Consider the following 20,734-nt stretch of genomic DNA (forward strand, 5'->3'; position numbering starts at 1 on the left):
AGGAGGATCTTAAATATAAAAATGAGTTTTGGGATCCGCTCTAACTTTTAAAAATCATTTTGAAGACTCGCAAAACATTTTTAAGAATGTTCGGAGTAATGCTGATTTAACAAAATAAATCAGTCCCAATATATTAGAAAATATCTGAATATTATTATTTAAATAATATTTCCATAAAGAATAATCTTTATAAAAATAATTGAAGTAGAAGTTTTGAAACTTATACTTGAAATGAATATTAAATATCCAAAGATATACCTATACGAAAGTACTATCTTTATTTGAATAATCAAAAGTGAGTTTGATTATCGACACCTTATTCTTTAATAAAATAAAGAATATATCTCAGCAAATAATCGGAGTCATAGATCCTCAAATGAATATTCAAACAATATTCAATAAATAAAATAAAGGAGTCATAAGTCCTCGAATGAATATTCAAGATAATATTCATTAATAAAATAAAGTTATCGAATAAACCTTATTCGATTAATAGTTTTGAAAACTATAACCATATATATATAAATATATATATATATATAAAATCTACTCGGGATCCTCGACTCCCGGTTTTAAAAAATGTTTTCACCTTTGGGTCCCTATACTAAGGGTATATGCAAATTACCGTTATTCTCTAGCATAGGTATTATCAACTGAACCAACAGATATATATGACAAGAATACGAAACAGGCATGCATATATATACCATATCAGCATGCTTCAATATATCACAAAATTTGCTAATTAACCAACATGCATCTATCACAAGATAATGCATATACATATATACATCACAACAACAGTATAACGGGTAGAAAACTTGCCTGAGCGACTGGGGGTTACGAATGGCTCGGGACGAGTCTGGTAATCTATAAACAACAAGTAAGTTGGAATTAAACCAAAGTCACTTGTAAATCTATACTTTAACTAACTTAGACTCTAACGCTTGTTTTGCGCTTACTGACTCGCTTAAGTCACTCGAGTAGCCTCGGCTCCACCATTTTTAATAATTTAACCTTTACGAGTTTTAAAGCGATTCCTTCACGAGTGTCTTACCAACTGCCTAACACACTTACCATAAATGTTTCTTACCCCAATTAGTCATTTAAGGTCCTTAACCAAGGTTTCAAAGTAAGGCGAGGGGAAATGTTTCGTTCGCGAAATGCCGTTACTTAAAACGGTCGTTTCTCCTAAACTGTGCATCGGAATCGAACGAACTACATATCAAAACGAAGCTCGTAACATGAGCTATCTAAACATGGCAGTGGTAATAATCTAGCAGGGGGTCCTCGGGTCCTAATGTTATGCACAAAAACAGTCTAAAGAAAATCGGACGTTACGACGGCTATGTTTACGCGATTACCAATGTTTAAACTACTCCAATTAACCACCAACCAACTCATAACCATCAATACAACAAAACTTCACCGAAACCATACCACATCAGTCCATAATCTCCAAGGTTTTCAACTCAAACAACCACAATCAAGACCTATGAACTATAATCAAGCTTCAATTACTAAAACACTTCCAAATCAAACCAAACTACTAATAATCACAATCCATGCTTCTCATTTCACAAAACCAACCATTAAACTTACTAACAAATAAAGTAAAGGCTAGGGTTTGAAGTTTATACCTTCCTTGGGAGGTGTTAAGTTGCTAGGAAGCCTTAGGGAGCCTCCTACAAGCTTGATCTTTCCAAAGAAATCAAGAACACAAAGTTAGGCTTTGAAGTTTCTAAAAGTCCGATTTAAAGAACTGTAAAAATGAGGGTCTTACCATGATTATTTGGACGAGACTTGTGAACAAGAGTTGTAGGTCATCTCAATACCTTTCCAATGAGCTATAGAACACAATATTTGAGTGAAAAATGAAGGAGATACAGCAGTTTTAGTGTGCTGGTTCTGTTTTGGCCGAGAGCATGAAGAACAATGCCTTGGTTTCTTTTTGATTTTGATGAAAAATGATTTGCTTGGCTTGGTTGGTTTGATTTTTGTGTTTGTTTTAGTAAATTACCTAGTTGCCCTTGATTTTGTGTGGTTAAAAAGCCACCACATCTCCTTCCTTCCCATGTCATGCTTGTGTCATCCTCATGATGTCATCCTCCCCTCCTTGTCCTCTTCTCATTGGTTGGGTGACATCATCCTCTCTAATCCCTTTGATTAACTTCCTAATTGTTTGCCTAATGACCGCTGATCTGTTATACGGTTCGCTTAACTTTCGTTCTCGTTTATCGTTTGAAGGATCATACCCGGGATCTTATTACTTAGGTTCCCTTAACCTTTCTCAGTACATTATATTCCTTTTTATGATCCTCTATTATAATCCTTTAATTTAAATCATTTTTATCCTGTTACCTTATACTCAATTCTTTCCGCATCTAGGGTATTTCCGGGAAAAACCAAAGTGTTCGGAATTGGATTCTGACGATCTTTACATACACTTATATACTACATAGAGTACTAATAATATCCCAGAATATCCATATCAGAACCCTTACATAGTGTGGCATGAAAAGTTTTCTCATTCAGCAAAAACACTATTCATAAGGGTTTCAAAATTTCCCAAAAATTGGGGTTATTACACTGGAATCCAGGTGGATTAAACTATTTACTTACAGCTTATTGATATGGTTGCTAAACAGCATTCTGATTATTGCTCTAGCTGAAATTGGGATGATTTCTGTTATTAGGATGATAAGTAGCTGGCACAGGGTGCTGCGGTCGCTGAAAATTGTTCACATACTGAATAGATTCATTAACAAGAGAACACTGATCCGTAGCATGAGTGCCTGCACAAAGCTCACAGACAATAGCTATTTGATTGACTCTATAGTTGGCTAAAGAATCAACCTTCATAGACAGTGCTTGGAGCTGCGCTGCAATAGCTGTAGCTGCATCAACTTCCAGAATACCTGCTACCTTCCCAGGCATCATTCTTTGAGTTGGGTTTTGATACTCATTTGCATCCATAGTTTCAATGAGATTATAGGCCTCAGTATAGCTTTTGGCCCACAAGGCACCTCCAGAAGCTGCATCGAGCATGGACCGAGATTGGGCCCCCAAACCATTATAAAACCCAGTGATCACCATCTAGTCAAGCATACCATGATGTGGACACTTTCTCAATATCTCCTTATAGCGCTCCCAAGCTTCGCACATAGATTCTGTTGGTTGCTGTGCAAACTGAGTAAGAACACTCCTCATAGCTGCAGTCTTGGCAATTGGATAGAACTTCACCAGAAACTTTTGCGCAAGATCTTCCGAAGTAGTGATGGACCCAGCTGGTAAAGAATGTAACCAGTCCTTAGCTTTATTCCTCAGAGAGAATGCGAAAAGCCTCAGCAAGATAGCCTCATTAGTAACACCATTATATTTGAAAGTACTACAGATCTCGACAAAATTTCTAATGTGCATATTGGGATCTTCAGTCGCAGCACCTCTGAAAGAAACAGAATTCTGCACCATCTGAATAGTGCCCCGCTTGATTTCGAAAGTATTGGCCTGAATAGCCGGATGAATGATGCTTGACTGAATGTCATCAATTTTAGGCCGAGAAAAGTCCATAAGAGCTGGATCTGCTGGAACTATACGATCACCCATTGTTACAGGTTCTTTCTTTTCACTCTCTTTATCCGAATCTTCAAAATCTAACTTCTCCAGAATGTCAAGAGCTAAATCTGTCTCCTCATCCGTATCTAGAGTCCTCTTGCGAGTGCGAGAACGTGTTTGCATAAACGCTCAGTAGAGTACCTGAAACACAACCGGAAATAGTAAGTAACAAGTCTTAATCAATGAGTCCTAATGACCACTGATGGCAAGTACATAAACTAAAAAAATTAACACCAAGTCCCCGGCAGCGCGCCAAAAACTTGTTAGGCATAAAAAATGCGCTAATAATTCATGCAAGTATACGCGTTCACAAGTAATATAGAATGATTTCTAGTTGTTCCCACAGAGACTCTGATTAATTACATTTAATTAACACTTACTCACCAATGTATGATTACTCTTCAATGTCAAGACAATAACACTTAAGGTTGATTAACTAATTATTAACTATGAGAATTAAACACTTAAATTAACACTTGAATTAACAATATTAACACACATGAGATCATAACTTCATTACTACTTCATTCAATAGTTATTGTTATTACCCTTAGCATGTAACGGTGATGATATTAATCGAACAACACGAAATTGATAAAAGCCAACTTTCGTTGCACAAGTACCATTTTATCAAGCATCCACAATTAAGATAGAAGTTGAATAGACATCAATTATGTTGAGACCCTATATGTCTACAGAATTTGACAACATAACGATTTAAGCGCAAGTTATTCATTATGATTACACATGACAATTAAAATGGTTAGAGTTACCCACTAATCATGTATACAATACATGAACCTATGCTAGCATGGCAAGTTATAAATCTCAAGATTCACTGTCGCTTCACAAGAGATTAACAGGCTATCTTATATGTTCGCGACGCACATAAGAAGAATAAGCACAACATATGCTAGATATCATATAATCATCACATACCAAGGTATTAAACAATTAACTAAGGAAATCCATAGTAAATCTGCTACGATCCCATGATCACAATTAACCCATAATAGAACTCATTATCACCATGGATTCATATGAAAACATGATATTAACACAACGATATAAACTAACAAAAATACTTATTAAAAACAGAGTACGTCACAAGAGTATTAATGTTCAGAGTAAAGAAAACTAGCATCCACTGTTACAACGAATTAAAAGAATTATAAGATAACGTATGCTTCCTCTTCTTCATTATTGCGTGCTAAAATGGTCTTCTTAATCTTCTCTCCTTGTTACTTGCTCCTTGATTGTTGTGAAAACGTCTCCCAAGATTACTTATAAAAGAGTCCACAAGAAACAGCAATCTCTGAAGCCCAATAGAACTCAAATTAGAAAATCCAGAATCTGAAATTCCGACCCCAGGCGACCGCCTCCAATCCCACATGGGCACCTGCTCCCCAGGCGGTCGCCTGCTCTTCCAGGCGGGCGCCTGCATGCTTTTTGGAAAATTCCACTTTTTGCTTCTGATTTTGCTGATTTCTTCGCACAACTTCCCGCAACTGATTCCCTCTAGGCTTATTATGATGAAATCTCCTTAGCTAAGCAAGTTATACCCTGAAATACAAAAACACTAGAAAAATGCATCAAATAAACAAAATACTTGATTTCAAGACATCAATTCAAGTCATTATAAGACGTTCTAAGTGGTATAAAATGCCACTTATCATATATATATACATATATACTGATTATTTTGCGACTTGGTCACGTTAAGATATCAAAATTGGTTCATTTCTTCTTGACCAAGACTTTCATGAGTACTATGAGAATGCTCATATATTGTTAATTATTATACATATTATTTCGGTGGGCTTGTTGCTCACCCTTGCTTTCTTCTTTCATCACACAACAACAGATAGACAAGATGAACAAGACCAAGCTCCCAATTTGCGAGCGGATAGGAAATGTTCTGCAGTTTCCTGTAGGAGTTGATGTCGATGTAGTTGAGGTAGGAATTACCAGTAGGCTAGGCTTTCAACTTTTGATGTACCAGACTTATGAATATTTCTGAATTGTAATAATGGCAAAGAATTTGTAAATATATTCAGAAACCCTTTTGAGGTGTAATGACTTATAATTGTGGAATAAAATGACTTCTGTTATTTTTGGTATTCATCTCTGAGACTATAACTTGTGGTGTGTGTGTATATTGTGGGGTCACAGTACACAGTAGTTAGTTGTTTATTAAGATTAAGTGTTATTAAGGGAAATGGAACTCGTGACAACCCGAATCCCCGACCCCAGATTTGGGGGTGTTACAATTTTGATAATTATCCAAAATAGGTTGATAATTATCCAAAACGAATCATTTTTGCAGTTACATAGCGGCTAAGCAACTTATTTTTCAATCCAACACAATTTTAAAATGAACCAATATTCCATAAATATAAATAGCCCTTTTTTTAATTTCATTATATTTGTATAATCGTAATCAGATAGTAAAAATATAGAATTTACAGAGAAAACCCTAATAAATCATTGCGTTCTTGAAAATCAAACTAACAAAAGAAGGCGTTATCGAATTCGGAATAGAGCGTGCAATATATCAAATCGAAACTCTCGAAAAGACCTTTCTAAATCAATCAACACTTTTGGGGCAGAAATCAAGGTTTTGATCTTATTTAATTATTTTATTTTGAATTATTTATTGATTAAATTAGGAATTTTTGTTCTTGATGTTGTTGATATGATTTGATGATTGTATCATGCAGATAATTTTATCCTGGTCATTTTTGTATATTATATGACTGATTTGGAGTTCAATAACATGTTCAAATTGATTCTTGATTTTCGAATTAATAAAATTAGGGTTATATTCATATGAATGTTCTTAATTGAAATTAGGCGATTTTAAATTAAGGGTTATTAGTCGATTTGGATGATTGGGTTGTGTTCCTTGCTTGATTTGAAATCGATTAGTGTATAGTACGACATCAAACGATTCCTGGATAGTGCTCATCATGTTCTTGAACTTTCGCCGGTTTTTGGATCGATTTGGCCGGACCTTCAATTTCATGAGGTGTTTGTATTGCTTGATGTTTGATCTGTGTTTCTGGGAATATTGCAATGGATTTCTAAGCAAAAACCCTGAGAAACGATGTTGATTTGGGCACAAATTGCGGTTGCCGGTGTTTCCTGACCTCGCCGGAGTCTACAATATTTCCGGCGGGTCTGGGTTGTTCTTGGCAACCCAAATTGTTGACCAGTTTTGCTGAAAAGCGTTCTGGTTTTGATCTGTAAAAACCAAATGTGATTTCTTAAAACTTGTTTCTGATTTTTGGTTTTAAAAATAAATCAAAAATCTAATTTCTTTTATTCTAAAATTTCTTTTAAATATCTATAATTCAAAAAATGTTTATTTAATCATTTTAAATTCAGAAAAACTTTTTAATTATTTAATTATTTAAAAATAAATCTAATTTGTTTTATTAATTAATTTTAATTAGTTTTTAATTATTTTATTAATCGATTAATTTAATATTAATTAATTAATTAATTTAATTGATTTTAATTGATTCAATATTTAGAATTAATTATTTATTTGGATTTAAAAATTCTGAAAAATAGTTTCGAGTTTTAAAATATTATTTTAAATTATTTTCAAGGCTCGATAATTATTATAAAATTATTTTAAAGTCAGATTTAAGCGTTCAAACCCTGTTATTTAATTATAAAATGATTCAGAGACCCGTTTTAATTCCGAAAAATATTTAAAATTTTGTATTAAATACCTGGAAAATCAGTTTTTACCCCGAATATTCTTTGAAAAATTATTTTGATTGAATATCTTGCATGCTATGTGCTACGTGCTATCTGATTGATGTGTTATATGCCTATGTGGTTATTGTTTGATTGTCTTGGTCATAACTTTCAATCCGTAAATAGGATTTGGGTAAAACGAAGGATAGATAGAAGCTTATGACGTCTATGTGACGATTAGAATAATATGAGATTTAATATTGAAAGATACTTGTAATCCCTAGCAGAGTAAGCGGGGCATAGAAAAAAGAGAAGACAAGTGATTGATGAATAAAAGCAAGGCATAGAAAAAGAAGGAAAATGATTGATGGGTAAACTATTGGATGAGTACAAGTAAAGTTGGAAATCATCTGTGATAAGGCAAGTAATTCTGAACCTTTCTTCAAGATATATTGCAAATATTTCCAAACTTTCTCATAATATATTGCTTGTATTGAAATTAATTCATGTTTTATATTACAAGCGCTTTAAATTATTCAACCTTGAACCCTGATCATATCATTGAACTTGAGCTGTAAGCTTTATTTCTTGTAAACCACCAACGGTTGATTTCCCAGATATTAAACCATAAAAATACAATACTACTCCACAAATACATACATACCATAAACCAAGTATTGCAATAAAAGTTCTTGAGCGTACAGAAACTTATATATACCCTGGAATACCCTATAACATCAAAGATCTATACTCTGTATTATCATTGAACCATTGTGCATCAGATACTTGATTCTTCAGGCATGAAGCCGTTCTTCATATTTACACCTTGATATACCCCGGTGATACCTGTGAAATGTTTTATGCTCTGAGATAAATGATTTATCAATGTTAATTATGATTCTGTTTTTATTGAATTACAATGGTTATCATAATGAATTATTTTAGAATTGGATGGTTTTATAAATGTGGACCAGATCCGTGGTTAGACCAGATTCGTGGTCATATTAGGCCAGTGCGTGCCTTGGGTCCAGTATAGAGAGCAGAGTTGTGTGCCTTGCTCGGAGTTAGTGCATGACTGATCAGCAGCCAAACCTTGGTTTTTAAAATAAAAAATGAATATCCAATTCTAATCGTTGCTCATCCCGAAACTTGATTCTTCTAAATCATTTCAACCGATCACTGTTTAACCCCGGTTATTTTTATTATGACTTTCTGAGCTAGTTAGCTCACTCTTGCAAACCTTTTTATGTTTTCAACAGTTGAAAAAGGAAATTGTTGGTAACGAGGATTCCCTGTCTAGTGTGCGAGCTAGGGTTCCCGGTTAAGTTGGATCGAGCTAGCAGGAGCTTTACATTAGAAATGAGTTATGCAAGATTGTAAGAATGATATCATTATTAGTTGAACTAGTTGGGATTTGGTACGATGTAATAAAAGTTAAGGTTGTGGCTTGTTTTCGTATTTTAACCTGTTGCGACCCGTAGTTGTGTAAAGAAGGGTCAATGCATATAATATTTTATTTACATGTTTATTTATTAGGTGTGTGTTGTGAAGCCCAAACTTCTGACCCGGGTTTGGAGGCCGTCGCAGGTTTGGTAATAGAGCTACATGTTATAAGTCATTGAAACAAGCCTAGATTGTCGGGAATGGATAGAGGGTTAAGATTAGGATTAAGAAATAGAAAAATAGGACACCGAGAGGTTGAGTGTGACTGTATAATAGGTTTTGGTATGATTCGTAATGAGATTCGAGATTCTTATCTAGCGACGCGATTGTCAGATAGTGCCGATGGAAGATTCTTTTATCCCAGGATCGTCTGATCATTCGGAGCCTTCAGTCGGAGGACCATCATCTGATTCACGCCCTGCTCTTTCACCGGTGTTAGCCATATCACGTCCTGTTGCGATGGTTGCACCTTTTCAAGCTATTATCTCATCCCCTAATGTGAGACTACCTATTCGAGGATCCCCCACATGCTGATTCTGGTTCTACCGAATATTCAGCTGTGAGCGCATCTTTTCTGTCTACCCTACACCTTTTTCTATAACATCAGTTTAAAACCCGTCTTATAAAGTAAAAAACACCTATGAGGATGGATTTGAGAGGTACAACATATGGTGAGTATACGAGATATTAAGAAAGGTGAGAAGAAACCTAAAGAGAGGATTTGTGTGTTTCGGGGAATAGCTGCTACTAGGTTATATAGAGCTACTGGTAAGTATGCCACCCATGATTATCTTGTGGAGTGAGCTAGATGGATTTTAAAGGAGTTTGAGTAGATTGGAAATTGAGCGTTTTCTTGGAATTATATGATGATTTTATGACCAAACATGATACGTATAGTAGCAATGTGATGTGATATTAGTCGACCTTGTTTTATAAAATAGATTTGATTATTACTGGATAGATTTGTTATACTTAGTAATCGTAAGGGATGATGATGAGAGTGTTACCGGTATGGAAGACTAGAAGTGAAGTTATGAATATGATAATATGTAACGGATCTGGAATTTTTGTCGACCAATGAAGGCAAAAGGGACCCAATAAGGCGTAGAGGATATACGGACTTGAATGAGCTTTTATCTGATTATTTCCCTAATTTGATAATTTGTAGTGGTTGAGAAGGACGACACCCAACTCATATAGTAATGACGACCAGGTGTATCACTTTCAAAATTTTAAACAGTTTTCAAAAGAGATTTTCTTAACAAAATTTTTCTAAAAATCCTTTAAACAAAACATGTTTTAAAAAATTGGTTGTCGAACTACTACCTGGGTTTCTTGTTTGTTATACGATTCAGATTATCCAGAAGAATATTTGTTCTAGAAGTTAGTATGGTTCATTTAGAAGGCCAAGTGGACCTGCTATTATGGAAACGATTTGATTGTTCCTAATAGAAGAGTGCAAATCTTATTTGATAAGTTTAAACGACAGGACCAATGTACGGAGAAACTATTCATCCAATGTTTGAGACTATTAGAGTTCAAAGGGTACGTCGATTTAAAAGAAGCCGAGTATGATCGAAGAAGATTGAGAAATTTCCAGACTTTTCTAAAGGAATAATGTTAATAGCAAAAGAGGCGATATGTTGAACGATCAGTAGTATAAGCGAAATTTGAAGTATGATTGTAAATCTCATAAGAGTGTAGATAGGGTCAAATTATAAACATAGAAGCGCGACGCTAAAGATACAAGACTTAATAAATGGGAATTTATTCTAATGATTGATTTAAGAAGGAATTTCGGAGAACTTTTTAAAGTTTATATATGACTTAGAATGGTATCTATTGATGGGACAAATGTTGAAGCTGTAAACAGATGGCGACCAAAGATATCATTTTTTTTATAAGACTATACATTTTTATGAATCTTGAATAAAGTATGAACTTCTTTCATAATCAGCTCTATGAGGTGATAAGAAAATTGTTGTATTCCTTTCAAAAAATCATTTTCCCTCAAGTCTTATTTTCTGATTGAGACAAACAGTGTTATGGTGTGACTCTTTGTCGAAATAATGAAGAGTCTGGTGGGATGCCACCTAATCATGTGTTGTAAACCATAAAGTATGAAAGACTGGCCATCTTGAGTACAAATATGGTTGTCTCACTCATATCTAAATCATCATTGATTCTTTCTTCTTCAATTATGACTTATTGATTTATGGATATTTCCGATTATTTCCTTGTACTGTTATTCTTTACAAAAGGTTTCCAATTAGAATCATATACATAAATTCTATTCTTGTGTAAGGTCTATTCTTTGAATGTTTTAAAAGGAAGTGAAATGAACCCGTGTAGCAGATGGAGTTACATGATAGGTATGGATAATTGCAAGCCAATAAATGGTGGACATATACATGCAAAGAAGAATCATTTTGCCAAATAATGTGGTTGTCACGGTGACATCAAACCAGAAGCGAAAATCTAGATACATGATACGTTTCAAGTCTGAGATTTTGGCATGAATTGAAGTAGTTAGCGAACCGTATGAGGGAAACTAACTAGAGAAATATGAAATTAAAGCTGCGAATATCGGAAAAGGTAAATGGGTGATTGGACAGCAAAAGCGAATAAAGAAATTCTTAATAATAACCAGATAATTGATTAATACATTGTAAAGATGAAGCATACCTCAATCATGTAAGAGATACTTGTCATGAAGGTTTAAAATCGAAGAAATTCTAGTCGCGAATAAACTTCAAGGGTGTTCTTCAAGGAATGGCTGGGTTTTCCCAATTAAGTAAATGAGTTATGGTAAATGCGATGCTCGTAACTGAGCCAATGAAGGAAGTTCAGCATGAAAGGACATAAGTGGAGATGAAGATATGGTGATTCAACTGCAAACATTTTTAATAAATGCTTTGAAACCAATTGAATTCTTTCATAAGGTTATGATAGTGTTGGTTGAGACCAGGTGTTGGTTATCACAAAATTTGAACAAGTTAACTAATAAGAACAAGTGTATATTCTCAAGGATAAATGAATTTTTAATTAGAAAGCTTGAATTGAAACATGAACTAGAAGAATTCTAGAATAATTTGTAATTTTACTCATTAGTGATATTCTGTTATAATCAGAAGATATGAGAAAAGGTATGGTATAATAAGAATTGCTCGCTATAACCTTAAGTTGAACTAAAAATATGGGTTATACTGGCTATTATTATATGTGGTGGTGAAATGGTAAGTTTAGAAGGCGACAGTTGTTGGTATATTTGTTGGTTAATTATTGGTTGTTTGATTGATTATCGGTGTCGGCTTGAGTCCGGCTGATAGTGAATAATATAAAGGATGCTGCCCAAATTTTCGGAAAATACCCTACTTTTAAAGTTAGAAAGTATACTTCTGTGTATTATTGATATTCCTATTGATACTCCAAATAAGTGTGATCTCGGTTCTTGAAAGAGGTTGTTACAACCAATCCGACTATATATAATTGGTTTTTGATTTCATGTAGCTAGTCATCACATGGTGCAATTGATCAATTAAGTTAATTGGTTAATTTTATCAATTAATGGTCAATAAGATGGAAATCGATTCCAATTAGTTTAATTCAAATTTGGTGTGATTTTCAAATCCGAAATCAAAGCAATGAGAAATTTAGAGAAAGTAAGGACACCTGTAGAATTCAGAAATTGCTGCAAGTGTGTGAGGCTTTACTTGGATGAATATTCCCTTTGTAATAGACAAGAGAAATAAAAAGTTATTTGTATATACAAGTGAGAAGAATGTTTTTAAGAACTAAAGATTCAAGATAGAGAAAAGAGAAGGAATGAAAGGAAGAAAGGAGGTGGAATAAAGAAGAGATTCGTAACTACACCAATATGGATTTTGTCAGACAATCAAAGAGTTTTTATCATGCATAATAATAAGGCTTTATTAAAGGACTTGAAGGTATTCCAATATAAAACGACGATGTATTGAGAATTACCTCAAAATACCGGAAGTTTTGCGAATACAAGTATCCGATGTATGGTAGAAATTAATAATGATAGTAACGTATATGAATTGAAGGATTTCGATCCAGAGTTAGCAACATGAATGGTTTATTTGATGAAGAACCGAATAGCACTATTGGAAGACTCACTTATGATAATAAGAAATAATAAACCATGAGAAAGAAGAATTTAATAGGAAAGAAGGTGGAATCAAAGGGATAATAAAGAAACATTATAAGATGCCATGATATACGAAATATATGGGTATTATGAAGGATAGAAGTAAAGTGAAGAATTGAGAAAACATTTGTAAATTGAGATAGGGAATGCATCCAAGGAGTACGATTAAGTACCGAGGGCTAGAAGAAAATATCTAGCGACCAGGCATGAAAAGGAAAGGGGGGAAAGCATTAATTGAATCATTATCGATAGGTTATCCAAACCTAGTCATTCTTTTTATTAATCAGCAGTTTATCCAATAAGTGGGTTAGTTGCTGCTTGAAGAAATTGTGGTACGTCATCAGATCCAAGAATTGATTGTAAATGATCAATATTATTTGATTTGAGATTTGACAGGAGTATTCAGAACACGATGAATTATGTCAAACCAGAATAGTATATACCACTCCTAGATGAACGAACATCAGGTAAGACAGAACTAAAAGATAGGAATTTGGTTAAACATCGATAACTCAAGGAATTCAAATACGATACAAGACATAAATGTCAAAGAAGACATTCTGATAATACGGCATAAAGAAAGAATAAGTGTTATATGTGATTAGACGTCAAAGAAGAGCATTGCAGTCAGTTCGTATGAGAACTCCCTAAAACCAAAATAAATGATAATATGGGTTGGAATATGCTGGTGATGCCTCCAAGTTAGTGTATTTTCTTCTAAATAGTAAGATATTTTCGCTCGGTAAATATACTCGATTGTGATTCAAGGAAAATAAGATATGGTGATAAGTTTGTGCGTCAATCATATCCAGTCAAGATTTTCTCATTGATTCTTAATTTTGAAGTAATTTCGAGAATGTTCGAAATCGAGTACGCCTTGGTTTCAATATATAATTCGCAGATGGACAAGAAGATTAAGGGGACGGTTAAAAAGCCTCAAATGCGGTTGGAAGCGATTACAAACTAAGTTAATTGAACGAAGAAACATGAGGGAATGAGATTCAACAACCAGTAACTATTACAAACGTTCATGAGCACGAGTGACTAGAGTTAGAAAGAAAAGAAAATTAATATGCATTATACTAGTCCTTTTGGAACAGTAAAATAGGCAAGATAAGTGTAAGTGAGTTGGCTTCACCGCCACAGGTATAGCAGGTTCATAGGGTGTTTATATATGTATATTCAGGAAAAGTAATCTAGCTCCATAAAATGGAGGCTTGAGTTGAGTTATATGAGCAACTAATAGAATATGATGTCAACAAGAGGCTGTTATGTAATGAGTGATGTTGCGAGTAAAAATTTATGAAAAGTTGTAGGATTGAGGGATCAACCTGAGAAAATGGAGGTGAATACTTCAATGCATCGTTATCTGATCCTTAATGTGATTCTGAGGACAGAATCCTTCTAGGGGGGATGTAATATCCGGGACATAGCGTGTAATTATTTTTATTGATAAATAATTATTGTGTGATTATTAAATGATTTTTGGTGAATTATCTGATGATTGGTATTGATATGTGGATGTTTATATAAGATAAAGTATAGGTATGTAAATTTTAATATGTCGAGAATAAAATATAGATAACTGTGATATTTTTCTGGAAATTTTCGGAGTGTTATATAATTTTATAATGATTTATAGATTTAATAATTATTTTCTGAATAATTACAAAACTATTTTATAAAACCGGGAATCATTCGACTTCAACCGTTTTTATGTTTTTACAACCCGAAACTCTTCGGAAAACTCCTTCCTAACCTAATCTGATTATTTCGGACATTTTCCGTGTTTTTACTTTTTCAATCCGGATTACGGTTTCGATCCAACACGATCCAAAATGAACCAATATTCCATAACTATAAATAGCCCTTTTTTATTTCATTATATTTGTATAATCATAATCAGTCAGTAAAAATATAGAATTTACAGGGAAAACCCTAATAAATCAATGCGTTCTTGAAAATCAAACTAACAAACGAAGGAGTTATCGAATTCGGAATTGAGTGTGCAATATATCAAATCGAAGCTATCGAAAAGACCTTTCTAAATCAATCAACACTTTTGGTGCAGAAATCAAGGTTTTGATCTTATTTAATTATTTTATTTTGAATTATTTATTGATTAAATTAGAAATTTTTGTTCTGATGTTGTTGATATGATTTGATGATTGTATCATGTAGATAATTTTATCCTGCTCAGTTTGGTATAATATATGACTGATTTGGAGTTCAATAACATGTCCAAATTGATGTTTGACTCTCGAATTAATAAAATTAGGGTTATATTCATATGAATGTTCTTAATTGAAACTAGGCGATTTTGAATTAGGGGTTATTAGTCGATTTGGATGATTGGGTTGTGTTCCTTTCTTGATTTGCAATCGATTAGTGTATAGTAAGGCATCAAACGCTTCCTGGAGAGTGCTCATCGAGTTCTTGAACTTTTCGCCGGTTTTTGGATCGATTTGGCCGGACCTTCAATTTCAGGACGTGTTTATGTTGCTTCTTGTTTAATCAGTGTTTCTGGGAAGATTGTAATGAATTTCTAAGCAAAAACACTGATACACGGTGTTGATTTGGGCACCAATTGAGGTTGCCGGAGTTTCCCGACCTTGCCGGAGTCTGCAATATTTCCGGCGGGTCTGGATTGTTCTTGGCAACCCAATTGTTGACCCATTTTTCTGAAAAGCGACCCGGTTTTGATTTGTAAAAACCAAATGTGATTTCTTAAAACTTGTTGCTGATTTTTGGTTTTAAAAATAAATCAAAAATCTAATTTCTTTTATTCTAAAATTTCTTTTAATTATCTATAATTCAGAAAATATTTATTTAATCATTTTAAATTCAGAAAAACTTTTTAATTATTTATTTTTTTAAAATAAATCTGATTTATTTTATTAATTAATTTTAATTAGTTTTCATTTATTATAATTAATCGATTAATTTAATATTAATTGATTAATTATTTATTTAATTATTAACTGATTTTAATTGATTTAATAATTGGATTTAATTATTTATTTGGATTTAAAAATTCTGAAAAATAGTTTCGAGCATTAAAATATTATTTTAAATTATTTTCAAGGCTCGATAATTATTATAAAATTATTTTAAAGTTACATTCGGTCGTTCAAATCCTGTTATTTAATTATAAAATGATTCAAAAACCCGTTTTAATTCCGAAAAATATTCAAAAATTCATTTTAAATACTTGGAAAATCCCCGAATCTTCTTTGAAAAATTAGTTTGATTGAATATCTTGCATGCTATGTGCTACGTGCTATCTGATTGATGTGTTATATGCGTATGTGGTTATTGTTTGACTGTTTTGGTCATAACTTTCAATCCGTAAATCGGATTTGGGTAAAACGAAGGGTAGATAGAAGCTTATGACGTCTATGTGACGATTAGAATAACATGAGATTGAATATTGAAAGATACTTATAATTCCTAGCAGAGTAAGCGGGGGCATAGAAAAAATGCCAGTGATCCGTAAATAGAACTGAAGCGTAGAAAGAGAAGACATGTGATTGATGAATTGAATCAAGGCATAGAAAAAGAAGGAAAGTGATTGATGAGTAAACTGTTGGATGAGTACAAGTAAAGTTGGAAATCATCTGTGAAAAGGCACGTACTTCTGAACCTTTCTTCAAGATATATTGCAAATATTTCCAAACTTTCTCATAATATATTGCTTGTATTGAAATTAATTCATGTTTTATATTACAAGCGCTTTAAATTATTCAACCTTGAACCCTGATCATATCATTGAACTTGAGCTGTAAGCTTTATTTCTTGTAAACCACCAACGGTTGATTTCCCAGATATTAAACCATAAAAATACAATACTACTCCAGAAATACATACACACCATAAACCAAGTATTGCAACAAAATTTTTTGAGCATACAGAAACTTATATATACCCTGGAATACCCTATGACATCAAAGATCTATACTCTGTATTATCATTGAACCATTGTGCATTAGATACTTGATTCTTCATCAGGCTTGAAGCCGTTATTCATATTTACACCTTGATATACCTTGATGATACTTGTGAAATGTTTTATGCTCTAAGATAAATACTTTATCAATGTTAATTATGATTCTGTTTTTATTGAATTACAATGGTTATCATAATGAATCATTTTAGAATTGGATGGTTTTATAAATGTGGACCAGATTCGTGATCAGACCAGATTCGTGGTCATATTAGGCCAATGTGTGCCTTAGATCCAGTATAGAGAGCATAGATGTGTGCCTTGCTCGGGGTTAGTGCGTGACTGATCAGCAGCCTAACCTTGGTTTTTAAAGTGAAAAGTGAATATCCAATTCTAATCGTTGCTCATCCCGAAAATTGATTCTTCTAAATTATTTCAACTGATCACTATTTAACCCAGTTTATTACTTTTATGACTTGCTGATCTAGTTAGCTCACTCTTGCAAACCTTTTTATATTTTCAATAGTTGAAAAAGGAAATTCTTGGTAACGAGGATTCCCTGTCTAGTGTGCGAGCTAGGGTTCCCGGTTAAGTTGGATCGAGCTAGCAGGGGATTTACATTGTAGATGAGTTATGCAAGATTGCAAGAACGATATCATTATCAGTTGTAAATTAAAATAGTTGGGATTTGGTACGATGTAATAAAAGTTAAGGTTGTGGCTTATTTTCATACTTTAACTTGTTTCGATCCGTGGTTGTGTAAAGAAGGGTCAATGCATATAATATTTTATGTACAGGTTTATTTTTTGGGTGTGTGCTGTGAACCCCAAACTTCTAACCCGGATTTGGAGGGCGTCGCACAATAACTTTTAATGAAGTATTTAATGAAGTTAGAATCCCATGTTTGTCTCATATAGTTAATTCAATCACTTTTATTCTTATTTAATTACATGTTAGTTTAATCTTAGTTATAAACATCTCAACTTGTTATTGTCTTAAAATTGAGCGATAGCAATACCATTGTTGCATATGTGCATAATCTTAAGTTAACTAAAAAGAGTCTCTGTGGGTACGAATCTGATTTATATCTTATACTACTTGGGAACACGTATACTTGCATGTAATTTTAGCACGTTTTTTCGCCCTAACAAGTTTTTGGCTCTGCTGTCGGGGACTCGCTGTTTAATTTAGTTTAAGTTCTTGACATCCGTGGTCGTTAAAGTTCACTAACTCGGATATTTTACTTACTTGTTTACTTTGTTTGTGTTTCAGGTACTCTAGAGGGCGTGTATGCGAACACATTCTCAATCTCGTAAAGAAGCACTGGAACAAGTTGAAGTAGTTGAAGAAGTTTTTGAAGAAGTTGAGAAACTTGAAGAAGAAGCGATCATTACAATAAGAGATCAAGCAGTGAATCTGAAGGCTTTGATGGATTACTCTCAACCAAAGATTAATAACATTCAGTCTAGCATTATCAGACCAACCATTGTGGCTAACACTTTTGAAATCAAATCTAGCACGATTCAGATGGTGCAGAATTCAGTCCAGTTTGGGGGTTCTCCAACGGAAGATCCCAACATGCACATTAGAGATTTCATCAAGATCTACGACACTTTTAAATTCAACAATATTTCTGAAGATGCTATAAAGATGAGGCTTTTCCTAATCTCTTTCAGGGATAAAGCTAAGTGCTGGTTACATTCTCTACCAGTAGGTTCTATCACCACTTGGGAGGATCTTGCTCAGAAGTTTCTAACTAAATTATTCCCTATGACAAAGACAGCTACAATCAGAAACGCTTTCACTCAATTTGCACAACAATTGGGAGAATCTTTTTATGAGGCTTGGGAGCGCTACAAGGAAATGCTTAGGAAGTGTCCTCATCATGGAATGCCTAATTGGATGGTCATCAATTACTTTTACAATAGTTTGGGAGCACAATCAATACCCATGCTCGATGCAGCATCTGGTGGACCCTTATAGGCTAAGAGCTATGATGAAGCTTATGAGTTGATTGAACTGATGGCTACTAATGAATACCAGAACCCAAATCAGAGACTACCTCAAGGCAAGGTAGCAGGAATTCTGGAGGTGGATACAACTACTACTATAACTGCTCAGCTTAAGGCTATAATGATAAAGGTGGATTCTTTGGCTAATTATGGAGTTAATCAGATCACAACTGTTTATGAGCTTTGTGCAAGTGCGCATGAAACTGAGTAGTGTGCTATTTCTAGTAAATCAGCTCAGTTTGTAAGCAAATTTCAGAGGTCGCAACAACCAGTTCCATCCACTTATCATCCCAATAACCGCAATCATCCTAACTTCAGCTTGAGCAACAATCAGAATGCGGTGCAACAGCCTCATCAGCAGTATGCAGCAAAGCAATTCAACCCTCCTGGTTTTCAACAACCGCAATATGCATCAAGACAACAACTCCAACTTCGACAACTACCGCATGAAAGTAAAAGTCAATCTAATGAAAAATCTGAATTGGAGGAGTTGAGGCTCATGTGCAAGAGCCAAGCGGTTTCTATCAAAACCCTGGAGAATCAAATTGGGCAGATTGCCAATACTTTGTTGAATCGACAACCTGGTACACTCCCTAGTGACACAGAAGTTCCAGGCAAGAGGGAATCAAAAGAGCAGGTTAAGGCAATTATATTGAGGTCTGGGAAGGTTGCAAGCCCTGAAAAACCTCAAGTTTCATAAATGAAGTTATGGCTAGGGAAGAGGTGTTGAAGGATGCCGAGGTGGAACCAAGGAAGAAAGCTGTTATCAACACTCCTCCTGAGGGTAACACAGGGAAAAACAGGTTTATCCTAGACCTCCTTTTCCTAAAAGGTTGTAGAAGAAGAAGTTGGATAAGCAATTTTCTAGGTTCTTGGAAGTTTTCAAGAAACTTCACATCAATATACCTCTCGCTGAAGCTCTGGAACAGATGCCTAGCTATGCGAAGTTTATGAAAGGTATTCTCTCTTGAAAAGTGAAGCTCGATGACTGAAAGACCGTTGCTCTTATAGAGGAATGCAGTGCTGTTCTACATTAGAAGTTGCCTCCGAAGCTTAAAGATCCTGGAAGCTTCACTATTCATTGTACCATCAGAAACTTGTCATTCGACAAGTGTTTATGTGATTTGGGAGCTAGCATCAATTTGATGCCTTTGTCTATCTTCAAAAAGTTGGGTTTACCTAATCAAAAACCTACATATATGTCCTTGCAGTTGGCCAATCGTTCTATTACATATCCACGGGGCATTATGGAGGATGTCTTGCTCAAGGTGGACAAACTCATATTTCCTGTTGACTTTGTAATTCTTGATTTCGAGGAGGATAAAAAGACTCTCATAATTTTGGGAAGCCCATTATTGGCTACTGGCTGAACCTTAATTGATGTGCAGAAGGGTGAGCTCATTATGCGAGTACAGGATCAAGATGTGACCTTTCATGTTTTCAATGCCATGAAATTCCCTACTGATGAAGAGGAGTGCTTAAAAGTGGAATTGGTTGATTCTATGGTTACTTCAGAACTTGATCAAATGCTAAGGTCTGATGCCCTAGAGAAAGCCTTGATGGGGCGATTCAGATAGTGAAGATGATGAAGGTGATGAGCAGTTGCAGTATTTGAATGCTTCTCATTGGAAGCGAATGCTGGATATGTCATTTGAATTTCTTGGATTGTCAGAACTCAAAAATGTTAAGGGGCGTCTCAAGCCATCTATTGAGGAAGCTCCTACACTCGAGTTTAAACCTTTGCCTGAAAACTTGAGGTATGCGTTTTTAGGTGATGCATCTATTTTGCATGTTATTATTGCATCTGACCTTTTAGGTAGTGATAAGAAAAAGCTCTTGAGA

The 20,734-nt window shown here is 34.3% G+C and overlaps 2 non-coding genes across 2 annotated transcripts; one reads left to right on the forward strand and one right to left on the reverse strand.

Annotated features, from left to right (window-relative positions):
* Positions 1-3,106: 3,106 nt before the first annotated feature.
* On the forward strand, positions 3,107-3,213 carry LOC141694284 (small nucleolar RNA R71). Its single transcript, XR_012563604.1, has one exon. It is a non-coding gene; the product is annotated as a small nucleolar RNA R71 (small nucleolar RNA).
* Positions 3,214-18,665: 15,452 nt separating this feature from the next.
* On the reverse strand, positions 18,666-18,772 carry LOC141694552 (small nucleolar RNA R71). The gene has a single exon (XR_012563845.1). It is a non-coding gene; the product is annotated as a small nucleolar RNA R71 (small nucleolar RNA).
* Between the last annotated feature and the right edge of the window lie 1,962 nt (positions 18,773-20,734).

Source organism: Apium graveolens, chromosome 10, assembly GCF_009905375.1.
Source record: "Apium graveolens cultivar Ventura chromosome 10, ASM990537v1, whole genome shotgun sequence".
In the NCBI taxonomy this organism is placed as follows: domain Eukaryota; kingdom Viridiplantae; phylum Streptophyta; class Magnoliopsida; order Apiales; family Apiaceae; genus Apium; species Apium graveolens.